Here is a 13,960-nt window from a genome sequence, read left to right on the forward strand (position 1 = left end):
GAGGTCAGGTGTTTGAGGCCAGCCTGGCCAACATAGCAAGACCCTGTCTCTATTTAAAAAAAAAAGAAAAGAAAAGAAAGATTGCCTTCAAAGAAATGACAACCATTCTGCCAGTAGATTCATCAGTAGCAACATTGGAAGTCAAAAGACTCTCGGCCAGGTGCAGTGGCTCATGCCTATAATCCTAGCACTTTGGAAGGCCTAGGTGGGCAGATCGCCTAAGATTGGGAATTTGAGACCAGCCTGACCAACATGGAGAAACCCCATCTCTACTAAAAATATAAAATTAGCCAGCCATGGTGGCACATGCCTGTAATCCCAGCTACTTGGGAGGCTGAAGCAGGAGAATAGCTTGAACCCAGGAGGCAGAGGTTGCGGTGAGCCAAGATCGCGCCATTGCACTCTAGCCTGGGCAACAAGAGCAAGGCCCTGTCTCAAAAAAAATAAATAAAAATAAATAAAATGAATAAAAGGAAATCCTGTCATTTGTGACTACATGGGTAAACCTGGAGGGTATTATATTAAGTGAAATAAACGAAGCACAGAAAAGTAAATACCACATGACACATGATCTCCCTTGTTTTTTGTTTTTTGTTTTTTGTTTTTTGAGACGGAGTCTCGCTCTGTCGCCCAGGCTGGAGTGCAGTGGCCGGATCTCGGCTCACTGCAAGCTCCGCCTCCCGGGTTTACGCCATTCTCCTGCCTCAGCCTCCCGAGTAGCTGGGACTACAGGCACCCGCCACCTTGCCTGGCTAGTTTTTTGTATTTTTTAGTAGAGACGGGGTTTCACTGTGTTAGCCAGGATGGTCTTGATTTCCTGACCTCGTGATTCTTCCGTTTCGGCCTCCCAAAGTGCTGGGATTACAGGCATGAGCCACCGCGCCCGGCCATGATCTCCCTTATATGTGAAATTTTAAAAAGCAGCCTCAGAAACAGAGAGTAGAATGGTGGTTACCACAGGCTGTGGGAAAGGACTGGGGAGATGTTGGTCAAAGGATACAAAATTTCAAGTGGACAAAAGGAATAAATTCAAGAAATATATTGTTCAACATAATAACTATTTTTATTTTATTTTGAGACAGAGTCTCGCTCTGTTGCCCAGGCTGGAGTGCAGTGGCGCAATCATAGCTCATGGCAGCCTCAGCCTCCCAGGCTCAAGCAATCCTTCTGCCTCAGCCTCCCAAGTAGCTGAGACTACAGTCACACTCTACCACAACTGACTTTTTTTTTTTTTTTTTTTACTTTTTATAGAGATGGGAGTCTCGTTATGTTGCCCAGGCTGGTCTCGAACTCCTGGGCTCAAGCAGTCCTCCCCACTCAGCCTTCCACAGTGCCAGGGTTACAGATAGGAGCCACAACAGTCAGCTGTGACTTTAGTTAATAACAATGTATTGTATACTTGAAAGTTGCTAAGAGCATACGTTTGAAGTATTACCACAAGAAAATGATATGTGAGGCAAAGCATTTGCTATTAACTTCATTTAGATATTTCACAATGTGTGTATATTTCAAATCATGTTGTACACTATAAATATAGACAATTTTATTTGTCAATTACAAATAAATGCATAGCCACTGGCATGCACCTATAGTCTCAGCTACATGGGAGGCTGAGGCAGAAAGATTCCTTGACCCCAGGAGTTTGAGGCTGGAGTGCACAATGACTGCACCTGTAAATAGCCACAGAGCATAATAGCAAGACCCTGTCTCCTAAAAACAAAACCTAAGTCAAGGGTTGGACGGAACACTTGAATCTCTCAAGTCACCCACTTGGCCCTCTTCCAAGTGTACTTCCTTTCATTCCTTCTATAAAACTTTTTTAAAAACTTGGCCAGGGCCGGGCGCGGTGGCTCAAGCCTGTAATCCCAGCACTTTGGGAGGCCGAGACGGGTGGATCACGAGGTCAGGAGATCGAGACCATCCTGGCTAACACAGTGAAACCCCGTCTCTACTAAAAAATACAAAAAACTAGCTGGGCGAGGTGGTGGGCGCCTGTAGTCCCAGCTACTCGGGAGGCTGAGGCAGGAGAATGGCGTGAACCCGGGAGGCGGAGCTTGCAGTGAGCTGAGATCCGGCCACTGTACTCCAGCCTGGGCGGCAGAGCGAGACTCCGTCTCAAAAAAAAAAAAAAAAAAAAAAAAAAAACTTGGCCAGGCACGGTGGCTCATGCCTGTAATCCCAGCTCTTTGGGAGGCCGAGGCAGGTGGATCACCTGAGGTCGGGAGTTTAAGACCAGCCCGGCCAAGATGGTGAAACCCCATCTCTACTAAAAATACAAAAAATTAGCCGGGCGTGGTGGCAGACACCTGTAGTCCCAGCTACTCAGGAGACTGAGGCAGAGAATTGCTTGAACCCGGGAGGCAGAGGTTGCAGTGAGCCAAGATTGTGCCACTGGACTCCAGCCTGGGAGACAGAGCAAGACTTGTCTCAAAAAAAATATATATATATATATTTAAAAAAAAAAAAAGACTATCTTGAAGAATTATCTTTAAAGTGCTAAGAGAAAATAATAATGAGCTTAGAATTATTTATTTAACTAAATTACTACTGAACAGCAAAGGTAAAAATCAGATTAAGGCCAGGCATGGTGACTCACACCTGTAATCCCAGCACTCTGGGAGGCTGAAGTGTGCAGATCACTAGAGGTCAGGAATTCAAGAGCAGCCTGGTAAACATGGCAAAACCTCATCTCTACTAAAAATATGAAAATTAGCTGGGCATGGTTGTGGGTGCCTGTAGTCCCAGCTACTGGGGAGACTGAGGGAGCAGAATCGCTTGAACCCGGGAGGCAGAGGTTGCAGTGAGCCAAGGTCATGTCACTGCGCTCCAGTCTAGGCGAAAGAGTGGGACTCTGCTCAAAATAATAATAATAATAATAATAAAGTTACTATCTTGAGTCATTTTCTTCACTCAATACAGCTTTCCTCACATTCATCTCCTTTGTGTTGTTATTGGCAAATACATTACATTTCCATATGTCATAGGCCAAACAATACGTATTATACAGATTGTTTTATACTTTTGCTTTTTAAAACAGTTAAGAGAAGAAAGAAGAAGGAATATGACTTTATTTGTATATATTTTTATTTATTTATTTATTTTGAGATGAACTTTTGTTTTGTTGCCCAGGCTGGAGTGCAATGGCATGGTCTTGGCTCCCTGCAACCTCCGTCTCCCATGTTCAAGCGAATCTCCTGCCTCAGCCTCCAAAATAGTTGGGATTACATAGGCACATATTACCATACCTGGCTAATTTTTTTGTATTTTGAGTAGACACTAGGTGTTTCACCATGTTGACCAGGCTGATCTCAAACTCCTGACCCAGGTGATCTGCCTGCCTTGGCCTCCTAAAATGCTGGGATTACAGGCATAAGCCACTGCACACGGCCAAATATGACTTTATACTGACTTTTATAATTATATAATTGTCTTTATTGTTTTTTTTGTTTGTTTGTTTTTTATGTGATTCACTGTCTGAGGTCACTTGCTTTCAGCCTGAAGAACTTTATTTAGTATTTCTGTTTTTTTGTTTTTTGAGATGGGGTCTCACTCTGTCACCCAGGCTGGAGTGCAGTGGCGTGATCTCAGCTCACTGCAAGCTCCGCCTCCCGGGTTTATGCCATTCTCCTGCCTCAGACTCCCAAGTAGCTGGGACTACAGGCACCTGCCACCACGCCCAGCTAATTTTTTGTATTTTTAGTAGAGACGGGGCTTCACTGCGTTAGCCACAATGGTCTCAATCTCCTGACTTCATGATCCGCCCTCCTTGGCCTCCCAAAGTGCTGGGATTACAGGCATGAGCCACCGTGCCCAGCCCTATTTAGTATTTCTTATAAGGAAGGCTTGCTAACAACTAACTATCCCAGTTTTTTGTTTATTTGGGAATGTCTTTATTTTGCTTTGATTTTCTAACAATAGCCCTTGCTGGATATAGGATTCTTGGTTGATAGATTTTTTTTCCCCCTAGAGCATTTTGAATATTTCGTATCTATCTCAGTGCCTTTTGGCCTTCATTCTTTTTGTTTGTTTGTTTGTGACAGAGTGTTTGTGACAGAGTCTCACTCTGTCACCCAGGCCTGAGTGCAGTGTCATAATCATGGCTCACTGCAGCCTTGAACTTCTGGGTTCAAGCAATCCTCCACCTCAGCCTCTTGAGTAACTACAACTACAGGCTTGTGCTACCATGCCCAGCCAATTTTTTTATTTTTCTTTTGTAGATATACAGTCTTGCTATGCTGACCAAGCTGGTTTTGAACTCCTGGCCTCAAGTCCTCCAAAGTGCTGAGATTATAGGCATGAGCCACCATACCTGGCCTAGCTGTCATTTGTAAGTGATCAGTTGTTTTCCTCTTCCTGTCTTCAAGATTTTCTCATTGGCTTTGGCTTTCAATATTTTCTTTTTTTTTTTTTGAGACGGAGTCTCGCTTTGTCACCCAGGCTGGCGTGCAGTGGCCGGATCTCAGCTCACTGCAAGCTCCGCCTCCCGGGTTTACGCCATTCTCCTGCCTCAGCCTCCCGAGTAGCTGGGACTACAGGCGCCCACCACCTCGCCCGGCTAGTTTTTTGTATTTTTAGTAGAGACGGGGTTTCACCATATTAGCCAGGATGGTCTCGATCTCCTGACCTCGTGATCCGCCCGTCTCGGCCTCCCAAAGTGCTGGGATTACAGGCTTGAGCCACCGCGCCCGGCCGGCTTTCAATATTTTCACTACAATGTGCCTATTTGTGGATCTCTTTATCCTGTTTGGAGTTTGTTAAACTTCCTAAAGATGTAAATTAATGTTTTTCAATAAATTTTGGAGGTTTTCAGTCATTCTTTCTTTAAATTTTTTTTTTTTTTTTTTTTTTGAGAGAAGTGTCACTCTTATCCCCCAGATTTGAGGACAATGGCTCAATGTCAGCTCACTGCAACCTCCGCCTCCTGGGTTCAAGCGATTCTTCTGCCTCTGCCTCCCAAGTAGCTAGGATTAACTTGCCTGCCACCATGCCCGGCTAATTTTTGTATATTTTAGTAGAGACGGGGTTTCACCATGTTGGCCAGGCTGGTTTCAAAATCCTGACCTCAAGTGATCCACCCACCTCAGCTTCCCAAAGTGCTGGGATTACAGGCATGAGCCACTGTGCCCAGCCCTTTCTTTAAATATTTTGTTTTGCTCCTTCCTCCCTCTCCTCTCTTTCTGGTACTCCCATTGTGTTCAATGATGCCACATATTTCTCTGAGGTTCTGTTCATTTCTCATCACAATTTTAAAAAATCTTTGTTCTTCAGATTGCACAATCTTTATTAATCTTTCTTCAAGTTTACTAATTGTTCCTTCTGCCAGTTTAAATCTACTGCTGTACTTCTAGTGTATTTTTCAGTTTGGTTGTTGTATTTCCAATTCTAGTATTTCCATTTTTTTATAATTTCTATCTCATTATTGATATTCTGTACTTCATGCAACTTTGTCATCATACCTTCCCTTACTTCTTTAATCATGGTTTTCTTTAGTTCTTGTTATAAATAAAGTTTCAGAGCCACAAAAGAAATAGCACTTGAATATAAAATTTTCTCTTTTTTTTTTTTTTTTTTTTGAGGTGGAGTCTCGCTCTGTCACCCAGGCTGGAGTACAGTGGCACGATCTTGGCTCACTGCAAGCTCCGCCTCCTGGGTTCACGCCATTCTCCTGCCTCAGCCTCCCGAGTAGCTGGGACTACAGGCGTCCTCCACCACGCCTGGCTAATTCTTTGTATTTTTAGTAGAGACAGGGTTTCCCCGTGTTAGCCAGGATGGTCTCCATCTCCTGACCTTGTGATCTGCCCACCTCGGCCTCCCAAAGTGCTGGGATTGTAGGCATGAGCCACTGCGCCCGGCCTAGAATTTTCTTTTTAATTCTCAGCAAGGCAATGTACTTCTATAGAAGGGTGCGCCCTTACAGATGGGGCAATGGTAAGCACACACTTGGACAAGGGAGGGGAAGGGGTTCTTACCTCTGACGCATGTGGCCCCTGCTGCTGTGTCATTCCCTTATTGGCTAGGATTAGACCACACAGACTAAACAAATTCCGTTTGGCTACTTTAAAGAGAGCGACAGGGTGAGTGGTACAGCAGGAAAAATGGTTATGGCAGAGAAGGAAATTAGAATGAGTCAGGGTGGAGAATGAGCAAGTAATTGGAATGATTCAGGGTGGAGTAGGTAATCAGAATGAGTCAGGGTGGAGCAGGTAATTGGAAAAGGTTGCTTTACGAGGAATTTAAGTTTAAAAGTAGAAGGCAAAGAATTGAACATACTGACATATTGATTCTTTGAAGAGAAATTTAGAACTCATATCTAACAGTTCTTTTAACACATTTTTAACAGCTTTTTTGAGGTCTTTGTTAAATCTGACATCTGGTCACTCTCACAGGCAGTTTCTGTTACCTGCTTTTTTTCCTGGTGTATGGGTCATATTCACCTGTTTCTTTGCATGTCTCATATATTTTTGTCGGAAACTAAACACTTTAGATAATATGGTGTAGCAGCGCAGTACTGGTCATCCACTTCCCAGGGTTACCTTTGTTATTTGGTTATTTGTTTAATGACTTGATGGATTTTTTTTCCTTTTGAGAAAGGGTCTCACTCTGTTGCTCAGGCTTGAGTGCAGTGGTGTAATCATAGCTCATATCGGCCTCAACCTCCCTGGCTCAAGTGATCCTCCCAAGTAGCTGGAACCACAGGCATGTACCACCACACCTGGCTAACCTTTTTACTTTCCTTTTTTTTTCTCTATAGAGACAAGGTCTCTTCGTGTTACCCAGGCTGATCTCAAACTCCTGAGCTTAAGCAGATCCTCCGCCTCAGCCTCCCAAAGTGCTGGGATTACAGGCATGAACAACCACACCTGGCCTGGATGGATTATTTTAGCATAATCTATTCCACCCTCTTCCCCTCCTAAGCAAGTGGCCTCTGATGTTGCTTCTTAGGGGATGCAGCCTTGGATATGCTCACAGACACCCTGAGATGACGGTGGTTTGGGAAGGTCTCTATTTGACCATCTTTTTCCCTGACCACACCCATTTGTTAAGCTCTACTAATTGTTAGTTGATTGCTGTGTTTTTCACGCTGTCTCTCTCTCTCTTTTTTTTTTTTTTTTTTTTAAATAAAACCTATACCTGATAGAGCTCTATTGTTCCCAATATTCCCCTGGGGCATAAATTGTCCCAATCAGACTAATCCAATCAAATTCAGGCTCATTTTCCAAGAGGTAGGTCCCAAGGTCAGTGTTTGAGATTTGTTCTGATCCCAGAAGGACACCTCTCAGTGGTCTCCTTCCCTGGTTCTTTCCAGAAAACTAGCCAGCCTAAAGTTTAGCCTACATCTCTAATGAATCTACCCATCTCTTTCCAATTATCTTTCACCACAACCTCTACTGTTTTTGAGAGCACCCTTAGGCTTCAACCTTTCCACATTCAGTTGCCGATGAAGTCAGTTCTATTGGGAAGAGATTTGGAATTCTCTGTGCTGCAGCCTGCCTCACCTTCCGGGCGAAATCTCTATGCCATTGCTATATAGCTAGGGGTGGGATAACCCATGCTTCTCTCTGAATGACACTCCTGCTTTAGGGGCTGAGCACTCAGTGGAGGAAAAGTAGCCTCAGGTCTTTTTGGCTTGCTTCTCCCACCATAGAAACTCTGTCTTTTATTTTATTTTATTTATTTATTTTTTTGACAGGGAGTCTTGCTCTGTTGCCCAGGCTGGAGTACGGTGGCACAATCTTGGCTCACTGCAACCTCTGCCTCCTGGGTTCAAGCAATTCTTCTGCCTCAGCCTCCCAAGTAGCTGGGACTACAGGCACCCGCCGCTAGGCCTGGCTAATTTTTGTATTTTTAGTGCAGACAAGGTTTCACCACGTTGACTCGGCTGGTCTCGAACTCCCGACCTCAGGTGATCCGCCGGCCTCGGCCTCCCAAAGTGCTGAGATTACAGGCGTGAGCCACCACATCCAGCCAAGGGACTTCTGTCTTATGAGCCAGAACAAAGAGGCTGAGGACCCCAGGAGCCTCAGTGGTGCCATGCTCACAGCAGAGCGGGGGCTGGGTGGAAGGTGGGAGGCCTCACCTCTTGGACATGAAACTGCCTTTGCAAAGTTATGACTGAGACAGTGAAAGGGATCTAACTTAATTGACTCCATCTTGCTTCTAACCTCCAAGCTGTCCTTGTTCATTCCCGGGCGTAGGCTGAACTAGCTTTGGGAGAAACTTAGTTTACAGTTTAAAACAAAGACAGTAACAGCCCTTTCCCAAGGCAGACCTCCTTCTTGTCTGGGGACTAGATTGCCCTTATAGGACTAACACGAGCTACAAGATGAGAAATTATGGTTTAGGAGTCATGCCGCTGGAGGCTACAAGATTCTGATCCCTCTCTAAACTGCTCCTGAGATCAGTGCTTGAGATATTTTGCAGACCCTACGCTTGATGGAGCAGCTGGCACCATCTAGTTGGATAAACTGGCTCATCTAATCTTGTGGCCCCCATCCAGGAACTGACTCAGCACAAGAAGACAGCTCCGACTCTCTATGATTTCATCCCTAACCAATCAGCACTCCCGGTTCACTGGCTTCCCCCCACCCACCAGGCTGTCCTTAAAAACTCTGCTCCCTGAATGGTCGCGGAGACCGATTTGAGTAATTAATACAACTCCAGTCTCCCATACAGCTGGCTCTGCATGAATTACTCTTTCTCCATTGTAATTCCCCTGTCTCAGTAAATCGGCTCTGTCTACGCAGCGGGCAAGGTGAACCCCTGGGGCGGTTACAGGCATACTTGCCCAGAACAGTGCTTCACCAACCAGTAGCTGGGGACAAGGTGAGAAATTCTGATTTCCTGTCCCTCCTGGGAAGAAATCTTTCCTACTGGGAGCCGGAGGGAGGGGACCTTTAGTCTGGAATGGAATTTCCATCTTTTTGAGCTCAAGGGGTGGGGAGCAGGTCTTAATTTCAATACCACAGACTCTCACTGTTCTCATTAAATTTGAGTAGATTTGTTGAATAAATGTTTATTCATCTTTTGAAATGCCTTTAGGACCATTTCCAGAGGGTGTCTGGCTGTGGTGAGCTTCCCGCCCCCGGTGGACAAGAAGCATGAGGAACTATTTCTTTGCTGTGTTAAGCCCCTAAGAGGAGAGTTTTCGTTATGACAGCAAATCTAGCTCAGTGCTTCTCAAACTTGAGCATTCATTGGAAACATCCAGAAGCCTTGTGAAAATTGGGCCCTACTCCAAGAGTTTCTGATTCAGCAGATCTGGGTTGGTGTCTAAGAATTCACATTTCTGGCTTTATTCTTTTTTGGTGGGAGGGACAGAGTCTTGCTTTGTTACCCAGGCTGGAGTGCAATGGCATGATTTCGGCTCACTGCCACCTCCGCTTCCCAGGTTCAAGAGAATCTCTTGCCTCAACCTCTCGAGTAGCTGGGATTACAGGCACCTGCCACCACGCCCAGTTAATTTTTGTATTTTTAGTAGAGATGGGGTGTCGCCACGTTGGCCAGGCTGGTCTTGAACTCCTGACCTCAAGTGATCTGCCCACCTCGGCCTCCCAAAGTGCTGGAATTACAGGTGTGAGCCACCGTGCCCGTCCAGAATTCACATTTCTAACAAGTTCCCAGGGAAAGTCCATGCTGGGGGGTCCAGGGATCACACTTTGAGAACCACTGCTCCAGCCCATCCTCTCTGATACTGGTGGATAAATAATAGTACAATAGTGTTTATTTCATAAGCCAGTTACAAGTTATTGCATTAAGATCTGAAAAGCAGTTAGAATTGTGTCTGGCACACAGGCAGCCTTAATAATTAACCATTATTAATATGTCCCAGGATTTTCTTTTTTTTTTGAAACGGAGTCTCGCTCTGTCGCCCAGGCTGGAGTGCAGTGGCACGATCTCGGCTCACTGCAAGCTCCACTTCCCGGGTTCACACCATTCTCCCGCCTCAGCCTCCCATGTAGCTGGGACCACAGGCGCCCATCACCACACCTGGCTAATTTTTTGTAGTTTCAGTAGAGATGGGGTTTCACCGTGTTAGCCAGGATGGTCTCCATCTCCTGACCTCGTGATCTGCCCATCTCAGCCTCCCAAAGTGCTGGGATTACAGGCATGAGCCACCGCGCCCGGCCTCTTACCTGTTTTTCTAAGTCAGCATGCTGGCCCCCGCAGATCTGAAAGGAACTCTGTCCTGTCTGCATACAGACACAGGGGCCTTGTGACTAAAGATCCCTCTGTTCCCATTGGGGCTGGACTAGGTGTTTTGCTTCTTAGAGAACCAACAGACCTCAGTCACGTTCCCAACATGATGTTAACGGGAAGTAAGCGGAAGGTAAACAACTGTCAAATGTCTTCCTTGTGAGCAGATTGTATAAATGGAAAGATAAAAACCGAGCCACGTCAGGCAAAAGGCGGTGTCTGTGTTCTCTGCTGAATCCCAAGCCCTTCTTCCAGTTGCATAAGCATTCAGGAGGTTGTCAGTTGTGGTCCCAAAGGAAACAATCTGGGGAGAAGGTCAGGGCAGATCCCTTTGGGTTTTTTTTTTGGTTTTTGTTTTATGAGAGAGTCTCGCTCTGTCACCCAGGCTGGAGTTCAGTGGCGCGATATTGGCTCACTGCAAACTCTGCCTCCCAGGTTCAAGCAATTCTCACGCTTCAGCCTCCGAGTAGCTGGAATTACAGGGGCTCACCACCACACCCGGCTAATTTTTGTATTTTTAGTAGAGGCCAGGTTTCACCAGCTTGGCCAGGCTGGTCTTGAACTCCGATCTCAGGTAATCTGCCTGCCTCGACCTCCCAAAGTGCTGGGATTACAGGTGTGAGCCACTGCACCTGGCCAAGGTTGGATCCCTTTCAACACAGAAGAGGGAACGCATGCTGGGGCCACCGGGAGAACAACTGTGATGTTTCATATGTCGATTCCTAATGTCTTGCCATAATCCTGTTGAATAGGTAGCTAGGCAAAGATGAGCAGGGCAGGACAGGGCCCCTCCCCTCACCAGGAATGTCAGGTGACAATCAAGCGATAATCAGGTCGTTTTTGTTTTTGTTTTTTCAAGATGGAGTCTTGCTCTGTCGCCCAGGCTGGAGTGCAGTGACATAATCTCAGCTCACTGCAACCTCTGTCTCCCAGTTTCAAGTGATTCTCCTTGGCCTCCTGAGTAGCTAGGATTACAGGCATGAGACACTGTGTGCAGCACTGATGTTCTCTAGAATGTAAGTGCCAGGTGTACAGGGACCTTGCCTGTCCTGTCCCCTGCTCTACCCCGACTCAGGAATAACACCTTTCCCATAAGAGGTCCTCCATGAATGCCTGTAGAATGAGTGAGAGAATTCCCAGATAAGAACTGGATAAGAGGGGCCTGTCAGTGGGTTCTGTGCTCACCAAGTGTTGTTTATGTTACCAGAAAGGGGTCCAGATCCAGACCCCAAGAGAGGGTTCTTAGACTTCACACAAGAAAGAATTGGAGCAAGTCCATCAAATGAAAGCAAGTTTATTAGAGAAGTAAAGGAATAAAAAAATGTGATGTGACTTGGCTGTGTCCCCACCCGTATCTCATCTTGAATTGTAATTCCCATAATTCCCACGTATCCTGGGAGGGACTCGGTGGGAGGTAATTGACTCATGGAGGTGGGTCTTTCCCATGCTGTTATTGTGATAGTGAATCAGTCTTACACGTCTGATGGTTTTATAAAGGGGAGTTTCCCTACACAAGTGCTCTCTTGCCTGCCACCATGTAAGACGTGCCTTTCGCCTTCCACCATGATTGTGAGGCTTCCCCAGCCACGTGGAACTGTGAGTCAATTAAACCTCTTTTTCTTTATAAATTACCCAGTCTTGGGTATGTCTTTGTCAGCAGCATGAAAACAGACTAATAAAGAATGGCTATTCCGTAGGCAGAGCAAACCCAAGGGCTGCCTGATTGGCTATTTTTATGGTTATTTCTTGATCATATGCTAAACAAGGTGTGGATTATTCATGAATTTTCCAGGATAGGGGCAGGCAATTCCCAGAAATGACGGTTCCTCCCCTTTTTAGACCATATAGTGTAACTTCTGGACATTGCCATGGCATTTGTAAACTGTCATGGCGCTGGTGGGAGTGTCTTTTGTATGCTTATTAGCGTACTATATATATTATATATATACACATATATATATATTTTTTCTTTTGAGACAGAGTCTCGCTCTGTCACCCAGGCTGGAGTGCAGTGGCACGATCTTGGTTCACTGCAATCTCTGCCTCGTGGGTTCAAGCGATTCTTCTGCCTCAGCCTCCTGAGTAGCTGCGACTACAGGCACGCACCACCACGCCTAGCTAATTTTTGTATTTTTAGTAGAGATGCAGTTTCACCATATTGGCCAGGCTGGTCTCAAACTCCTGACCTCGTGCTCCACCTGCCTCAGCCTCCCAAAGTGTTGGGATTACAGCAGTGAGCCACTGTGCCCAGACGCCATGATAATATATTATAATTACCATTAAAGAGCAGTGAGGATGTCCAGAGGTCACTTTGGTCACCATCTTGGTTTTGGTGGGTTTTGACCAGCTTCTTTATTGCATCCTGCTTCATCAGCAGGGTCTTTGGACCTGTATCTTGTGATACCAGACTTGCCGACCTCCTATCCCATCCTGTGACTTAGAATGCCTTAGCCGCCTGGGAATGCAGCCCAGCCAGTGTCAGCCTCATTTTACCCAGCCGCTCTTCAAGATGGAGTCACTCTGGTTCAAACACCTCGGTCAGTTACACAAAGGAAGCTCAGAAAAGAGTAACTCCTCCGAGGTCTCCTGGGGCGTGGTGTGGCCAGAACCACTGCTCAAGTCCAATTAGATGAATTAAGTGCCTGCAGCCTCTGCCAGGATGAGAGCCTCTCCCCTCAGCGCCCAGGGCATGGTGATGTTCTGCCAGGCAGAGGCCGCTGCCCGGGGAAGAGGGCCGGACTCCAGAGAGGGCGGAGAGGGCACCTTGCCACCCGCTGGTCGGGCCGAGGCTGGATGCCCACACCCTGGACATTACGGGAGAGAGACGCTGGAGGCAGCTGCCTGACAATCCTGAGCTTGGACACAAAAGGAATTTGGAGTTTTCCACTGTGAACCAGACCCTGGGTTGTGGTTGGAGAGACCCCAGTTCAAATCCCAGTGTGTAAAAATAGAGATAATAGCTGCTGCAAACATGTGTTGTGTGGATTGAATGAATGTGCTTGTGAACGGTCCCTAGGAGGTCCTTCCCCACTGGCCCTTCCCAGACCTGACCCGGGGCCTGATCCCCAGGAAGCCTACTTCCCTGCACCCCCAGCCGGGAATGGATTCTTCAGAGAGAGGCTGGGACACGGGAGAACTGGGTGACCAGGGCAGAGTGTGATCATGCCCCAAATAGGTTGCTTTTCCAGCCTGTCACTTTTTCCCACAGTTGCTGACCTAGAGACAGCTGGAAAACTGGCTGGCCCGAGGGGAAGGGATGGCAGGGAGGGCACAGAGGGACACCTTGACCCTGTACCCCCTCCCACCTCCCAGGGTGCCAGTCTTCTGGTGGGGGCTGCCTCAGAGTGGAGGTCGGGGGGCCTGGGACACTTAAGGCAGGGACAGTGGCTCTTGGAGCTGCACGGGAATGGGGCGTTGTTTAAAACGTGGCTCTGGGGCCAGGCACGGTGGCTCACGCCTGTAATCCCAGCACTTTGGGAGGCCGAGGCGGACGGATCACCTGAGATCAGGAGTTCACCAGCCTGGCCAACATGGTAAAACCCCATCTTTACTAAAAATACAAAAAAATTAGCCAGGCGTGGTGGCACATGCCTGTAATCCCAGCTACTCGGGAGGCCGAGGCAGGAGGATTGCTTGAGGCCAGGAGTTCAAGACCAGCCTGGGCAATACAGCAAGACTCTGTCTCTACAAAAAAATTGAAAATTAGCTAAACATGGCAGCATGCGCACCTGTGGTCCCAGCTACTGTGGAGGATGAGGTGGGAGGA

General features: G+C 46.8%; 1 long non-coding RNA gene across 1 annotated transcript; it reads left to right on the forward strand.

Moving 5' to 3' along the window:
* Positions 1-4,191: 4,191 nt before the first annotated feature.
* Positions 4,192-9,033, forward strand: LOC144339769 (uncharacterized). The gene is made up of 2 exons (XR_013415144.1): positions 4,192-4,327; positions 6,752-9,033. It is a non-coding gene; the product is annotated as an uncharacterized LOC144339769 (long non-coding RNA).
* Positions 9,034-13,960: the final 4,927 nt, after the last annotated feature.

This window comes from Macaca mulatta, chromosome 3, assembly GCF_049350105.2.
Source record: "Macaca mulatta isolate MMU2019108-1 chromosome 3, T2T-MMU8v2.0, whole genome shotgun sequence".
Classification (NCBI taxonomy): domain Eukaryota; kingdom Metazoa; phylum Chordata; class Mammalia; order Primates; family Cercopithecidae; genus Macaca; species Macaca mulatta.